A 7,224-nucleotide genomic window follows, 5' to 3' on the forward strand; every position below is an offset into this window, starting at 1 on the left:
CATACAATTATAAAGCTAGATGGGACTTCAGAGGTCATCTTGTCTACTGCTCACATTGTAAAGAAGGTGTAAATAGGTGCTAGGGATCTTTTAAAGTGAAGTGAAGCTTCCAATCCAGAGAAGTTAAGGGAATTGTCAAATATCACACAGTGAAATTGGATGTTGAATCTTGCTTCTGCACTCCTAGTCAAGGATTCTTTAAATTTTGTGAACCCTCAGGCCATCACTTCCTGAGAAAGTTACAGAGGCAACCCCTACAATTAACTTTTCCACATAAAGAACCTCCATCTAAATGTAGAGATAGAAGTTGTAAGATGAATAGTGACAAAGTGTCACTCTGCTACCTGGTTCCTTCCCAACTAACTCTTTGTGCCCGTGGCACTGTGGACATGGATAGCCATAATGGTAGTCTTCAAATAACTAGTCCGTCAATTAGTAAATGTACATGAAGTGCTTATTATGTAAATATTTATTGAATGCTTTCAGACACTATGTTCAGTATTAGGGATGGAAAAAAAAGTAAAAATGAGTGCCCATCACTCACTGGTAACCAAGGACATCCTGAAAGAGATTCAAGGATCTTTAAAGAGCCCGATATTGCAGTGGGGAAACAATTTCAAATGACTATGAACAAAATGCTATATCCAGGATAAATTGGAGATAATTAACAGAGAGGAGGTGCTAGTATTGAGGAGAATTGGGGAAGGCTTCCTGAAGAAGATGAGATTTTAGCTGGGATGAGATAGAAGCCAGAGAAAAAAGGAGATGGCAATATGGAGGGAAAGAATAAAAGGAATGGAGACCAGATAGTGAAGAATGGTCAGAATTTGAAGAAGGTGTGCTCTGAAGAACTGAATCTGAAGATGATTGTGCAAAGAAACAAACATGGGGACCAGTATCACTGTATTGAAGAATATATGGAGAGATGCATAAAGTATGAGAAAACTGGAAAAGTGGGATGCACATTATGAAGGAATGCAAATACCAAACATAGGATTTTACATTTGATCCTGGAAGTGACAGCAAATCAGTCATTAACTAGAGGTTAGTGTGTATATAAGTGTGGGGGTATTGATATGGTCAGACCACTACTTTGTGAAGATACATTTAGCAGATAAGTGGAGGAAGGACTGAAGTGGGGTGGGGTCTAATCTTGTGCAAGGAAGTCCAACCAGCAGGCTATTATAAGTCCTTATTTGAGGTTATGACATATTACATCAGGATGGTGACAGTGTCAGAGAATAGGTGGTGCATGTAAGATGTATTATAATAAAATCACCTAGAAATAGATTAGAGATGGGGTGTGGTAAGAAAGACTGAGACATTGAGAATAATACCTAGGTTATGAACCTTGGGGAAAGGGAGAATGTGATGAGCTCTACATTAATAGGGAAAGTATACAGGAGGAAGGACTAGAAGGAAAGACAATGAGTTCAGTTTTGCAGCTCAAAATTTCTACGAGATACTCAATTCAAAATGTCCAATTGGCATCTGAAGATGTGCATTTGGAAGCTAATATTGTGGTTAGAACTGGATAATTAAATCTGAAATATATAAGCATAGAGATGATAATTGAATCCATGGAAATTGAGGAGATTGTCAAATGAGCCAGTATAGAGGGGAAGAGAATAAAACCCATGACAGAATCTTGAGTAACATCTATATTTCACAGGAATGAGATCGAAATCCTTCGAAGAAGACACAGAAGGTGTCAGCAGGTAGGTAAGGAGAACCAAGAGAGAATATTGCCCTGAAAACTTATAGAGAAGAGAGTATGATGAAAAAGAGGTTGATTGTCAAAGGCTATAGAAAGTGATCTATAAGCGGAATAGATTAGGTAAATAATGCATGGTAATAAGTAACCAGGGTAATCTAGTATTTGATAAACCCAATGATTTAAGCTTTGGGGGTAAAATCTCATCATGTGACAAAATGGAATCCAGTTTGGCAGAGACTAATTATAGATCAATATCTCAGACTATGTACCTAGATAAGAACAAAGTGGATAAATAATTTAGACATAAAAAGTGATATCATAAGCAAATTAGGAGAGCATAGAAATATGTACCTATCAGATCTATGGCATAAGGAAGTTTATGTCCATAAAAGAGGTAGAGAGGATTACAGGAAGTTAAATTTATGATTTTGATTACAAGAAATTACAAAGCTTTTGCTCAAACAAAGCTAATGAAGGCAAAATTAGAAGGAATAAAGGAAATGAGAAAACATAGCAAGTTTATCAGAAAAAAATCACATTTTTTAAATGTATAGGAAAATGAACCAAATTTATGAAAAAAAGTCATTTCCCAGTTGAAAAATGGTCAAAAGATATGAACAAGAAATTTTCAGAAGAGATCAAAGCTACCAATAGCAGAAAAATGATCAAAATTGTTTGATTAGAAAATGCAAATTAAAACAAATACGAGATACCACCTCACACCTATCAAATTGTCTAAGAAGACAGAAAAAGAACATGATAAATAGTGGAGGGTATATAGAAGAAAATGGGGCACTTAACCGCTGGCAGAGTTGGGAACTGATCCAAAAATTCTGGAGAAAAATTTGGAACCGTTCCCAAAAGGCTATAAAACTTTGCAACCCTTTTACTCAGCAATGCCACTACTAGTTCTAATATTCCAAAATGATCAAATAAAAGGGAGAGGATATATGTGTATATATATATGTGTGTGTGTGTGTGTGTGTATGTGTATATATATATATGAATTTGTGTATATATGTGTGTGTGTATATATATATGTGTGTGTATATATATGTGTGTGTGTGTATATGTATATGTACATGTATACACACACACACATATATATATATATACACAAGTTCTTTTTGAAGTGCCAAAGAATTGGAAGTTAAGAAAATGTCTATCAATTGGGGAATGACTAAGTAAGTTGTGGCATATGATTGCAATAGAAAACTCATGCTATAAGAAATGATCAGAATGGTTTCGGAAAAAAAAAAACTGTTAAGACTTACTCAAACTAATGAAGAGGGAAGTGAGTAGAACCTTGAGAACATTTTACATAGGAACAGAAATGCTATAAGATGTTCAACTATGAAACTTTCCAACTCTGATGACGAAAATGATCCAAGACAATTCTGAAGGATCTGTCATGGCAAATGCTATCCACCTACAGAGAAAGAACTCTCAATTCAGAGTGAAGCATACCTTTTTATTTTTTACTTTATTGTTATCATGTTATTTTGAGTTTTCTTTTACAACATAGATAATATGAAAATATGTTTTGCAAAATTTCACATAAGCCAATATCACATTATTTTCTAGAGAGGAAGAGAGAATTTGGAACTTATTTTTTGAAATGAGTGTCACATTTCTAACATATAATTGGGAACTATTTAATGAAACAAAGAAAAATAATTTTAAAACAAGGAAGTCAAAGGAGGTACTAAACAAATATATCCTTCTTAAGTTTAGCCATAAGAGGGATAATATATATGTCATGATACCTAATTGGGATGTATAGATCAAGTAAGTTTTTGAGGTAGGTGAACACATTTATAGGCAGTAGGGAAGCAGGTAGTAGGTTTTTCTTAGATTGTTACTTTTTCTTTTTTCCTTAACCTCTCATTTGATGTTCAAAGTCTTTTTTTTTAATCTCCAATGAATTCTTTCATTTGTTTGTTTATTTTTAACTTTCAACATTAATTTCCACAAGATTTTGAGTTGAACATTTTCTCCCTGTCTCTCCCCTACTGCAACTCAACCGCCCCCAACTTTCTTGTAGGGCAAGATGAATTTCTATACCCCATTGCCTGTATATCTTATATCCCAGTTGCATGTAAAAAACAGTTTTTAAATTTTGTTTTTAAAACTTTGATTTACAGATTCTTTCAGTTCAATATAAGTTGTATATGTGTAGTTACACAAAAAATTTCCATAGTAGTTATATTGTGAAAGACTAACAATATTTCCCTCCATCCTATCCCACCCCCCCTTATTCTAATTTATCCTGCAACTCTATCCCTGTACAAAAGTGCTTGCTTCTAACTACCCTCTCCCCCAATCAGCCCTCCCTTCTATCATCTCCTCTTTTATCCCCTTGACCCCTACTTTCATATAGGGTAAGATACCCAATTGACTGTGCATGTTATTCTCTCCTTAACCCCAATTCAATGAGAGTGAGGTTGACTCATTCCCTTTCACCTTTCTGCCCTTCCATTCCATTGTTACCATTTCCTCTTGCCTCTTTTATGTGAGATAATTTACCCTATTCTATCTCTCCCTTTCTCCTTCTCCTAATATATTCCTTTCTTACCCCTTAATATTAATTCTTCCATATCATCCCTTCATATTCAACTCATCTTGTGTCCTCTGTCAATGTATACATGTACATACATAGACATATATTTATACATACATATATATATACACATATACCCTCCTGTACATACTTATATACATATATGTATATACACATAGATAGATAGATAAGATAGATAGATAGATAGATAGATAGATAGATAGATAGATAGATGTATCCATAAATATTCCCTTCAACTATCTTCATACTAAGAAAAGTCTCATGAGTTACAATTATTGTTTTTCCATGTAGGAATGTAAATAATCCAACTTTAATAAGTTCCTTATGATTACTTGTCATGCTTCTCTTGTTTCTTGTATTTGAAAGTCAAATTTTCTGTTCAGCTCTTGTTTTCTCACCAATAAAACTTGAAAGCCCTCTATTTCGTTGAATTTCCATATTTTTCCCAGACTTATTATACTCGCTTTTGCTGGGTAGGTGATTCTTGGTTTTAATCCTAGCCCTTTTGACCTCTGGAATATCATATTCCAAGCCTTCTATCCCTTAATGTAGAAGCTGTTATATCTAGTGTTATCCTTATTTTGTATCCATGATACAAAAATTGTGTCTTCCTGGCTGCTTGTAATATTTTCTCCTTGACCTGGAATTCTGAAATTTGACTACACTATTCTTAGGAGCTTTCTTTTGGAGATCTTTTTCAAGATGTGTTTGATTGGTGACTTCTTTCAATTTCTATTTTCCCCTCTGGTTCCAGAAAATCAGAGCAATTTTCCTTGAGAATTTCTTTAAGGATGATGTCTAGGCTCATTTTTCGATTGTGACTTTCAGGTAGTCCAAATATTTTTAAATTATCTCTCCTGGATCTATTTTCCAGGTTAGTGGTTTTTCCAATGAGACATTTAAGATTGCCTTATATATATTTTTTCATTTGTTTGGATCTGTTTTTTAGAATCTTGATTTCTCATAACATCATTAGTTTTCATTTGCTTCAATCTAATTGTGAATAAATTATTCTCTTCAGTGAGTTTTTGAAATTCCTTTTCCATCTGGGCAAATTAGCTTTTAAAGGTATTCTTCTCCTAATTGGCTTTTTGGGCTTAATTGCTATTTGCATTAGTCTATTTTTTTTAAGGTGTTATTTTCTTCAGTATTTTGGGGGTCTCATTTAGCAGGCTACTGACTCACTTTTCATGATTGTTTTGCATCATTCTCATTTCTCTTCCCAATTTTTCATCCACTTCTCTTACTTGATTTTCTAAATCCTTCTTGAGCTCCTCTATGACCTGTGACCAGTTCATTTTTTTTTTCTTGGAGGCTTTTGATTCAGGAGTTTTGATGTTTTTTTTTTCTTTCTCATTCTATGTTTTGATTCTCTTTGTTCCCAAAAAAAGATTCCTCTGTTTGCTGATCTTGCCAACCAATTACTTGACTTTTGAGCCCTTTGCCATGGTAGAACTCTGCTTTCAGAGTAGAGAATGCAGTGTCCCAATTTCTGGAGTTTTGTGCAGCTACTGTCACAACTTTTGTCAGGGCTATGAGGAGGACACCCTCTCTACAGCTTCTGCAAGTTCTGGCACAATAGATTTCCTCACCCCAAGACTTTCACCCAATTCTGTGTCCCAGATTCCATCAGGTCAAAGGAAGAGTAATTGCCCACTGAATGGTTACTTAGTCCCCCTACAATCTGTACGCAGGAGCTGCAGAGTCAATCACATAGCAGCAGCTGCAGAAGCCATGTGCTTTCATCTTTGGTGGCAGTTGGAGGGAGGGGGGAAGGGGGGAGATTCTTAAGAGCTTATAATTTTCTGACCTACTCCATCTTCTCAGAATCCTCTCACATCAGGATTTTTTTTTAATGGTTCTCATAATGGTATTATTCGCCTATTTGCAGCCTTGGCCTCCTGCCATGCCAGTCCATCTGTCCCAGGTGCCCTTGGGCACAGCCACAGGCCTTCCTCCCTATCACTTCTTCAGCACATGGCCACAGTCAGTATACTTGCCCTGCACAACCTTGAGCTTGATGCCTGGGTGTGGCCTCTGTGCACCATGACCAAGTGATTTTCCTGCAGGCTGTGGCCCTCGCCAGGGATAAAGCAGATGGCCTCCTTGCCCGTGCTCAGGCCCACGCAGCAGCACTTGTGGTTGGCAGAGCTCAGCTTCTTGGGCTTTCGGATAATGGTCTTTAGCACCATGGCCTGGAGCTGGGGGCAGTCATTCATGGGGCCAGGGCTGGCTGGGGGCCACTTGGGGCAGCAGTGGCAGTGCATCTGGTTGAGTGTGGCCATGGGGTAGTGTTGGTCCCACTCAATCTTCAGGGCCAGACAGAGAGCCTGGGAGGAGTTAAAATGGCAGAAGAGATTGGAGCAGGCCATTCTGACCCTGGATGGCCTGCTGTAGGAACTTCTAAAACAGCAGTCAGGTTGGCAGCTTCCCGGTCTTCTAGGACCCCATTGGCTACTTTTATTATCCGGATGGACATGGCGGGAGGGGCATCATGATGGAATGCCTCACATCAGGATTTCTTAAATACTGATTTTGTACCATGCATTGTTCTTGTAGGGATGGGAATAAAGGGGTAAAAAACAAACAAACAAACACAATTAAGCAGCTTTTCTTTCCCTGAGGGACAAAATTTCAGTGAATGGTAAGTAATTAAAGACACCAAGAAGGGAAAACTATTACGTGGAGACATTGGGTTATGTCCTGTTTCAAAAGACACTCTCCTGACTCAAATTTCTCCTTACACAGGCAAATTCTTCTATATCTACAAGTGATCGCATTCAATCCTGTATTACCTGGTAGTTTACTCCTATTATTCCCATTCTTTTACTTATCTTCAGTCTTTCCATTTCTATTATCTGCTTCCATGCTATCTACAAACATATCTGTATCCTCCATTCTAAAAACTTCTCATTTGAAGCATACG

At 36.8% G+C, this 7,224-nt stretch overlaps 1 pseudogene; it reads right to left on the reverse strand.

Annotated features, from left to right (window-relative positions):
* Positions 1-6,260: 6,260 nt before the first annotated feature.
* Positions 6,261-6,777, reverse strand: LOC138145560 (small ribosomal subunit protein uS12m-like; annotated as a pseudogene).
* Between the last annotated feature and the right edge of the window lie 447 nt (positions 6,778-7,224).

The sequence above is a fragment of the Petaurus breviceps genome, unplaced genomic scaffold (genome assembly GCF_028583685.1).
Source record: "Petaurus breviceps papuanus isolate PSGF00001 unplaced genomic scaffold, PetGlider_PUasm1.0 139, whole genome shotgun sequence".
Taxonomy (NCBI): domain Eukaryota; kingdom Metazoa; phylum Chordata; class Mammalia; order Diprotodontia; family Petauridae; genus Petaurus; species Petaurus breviceps.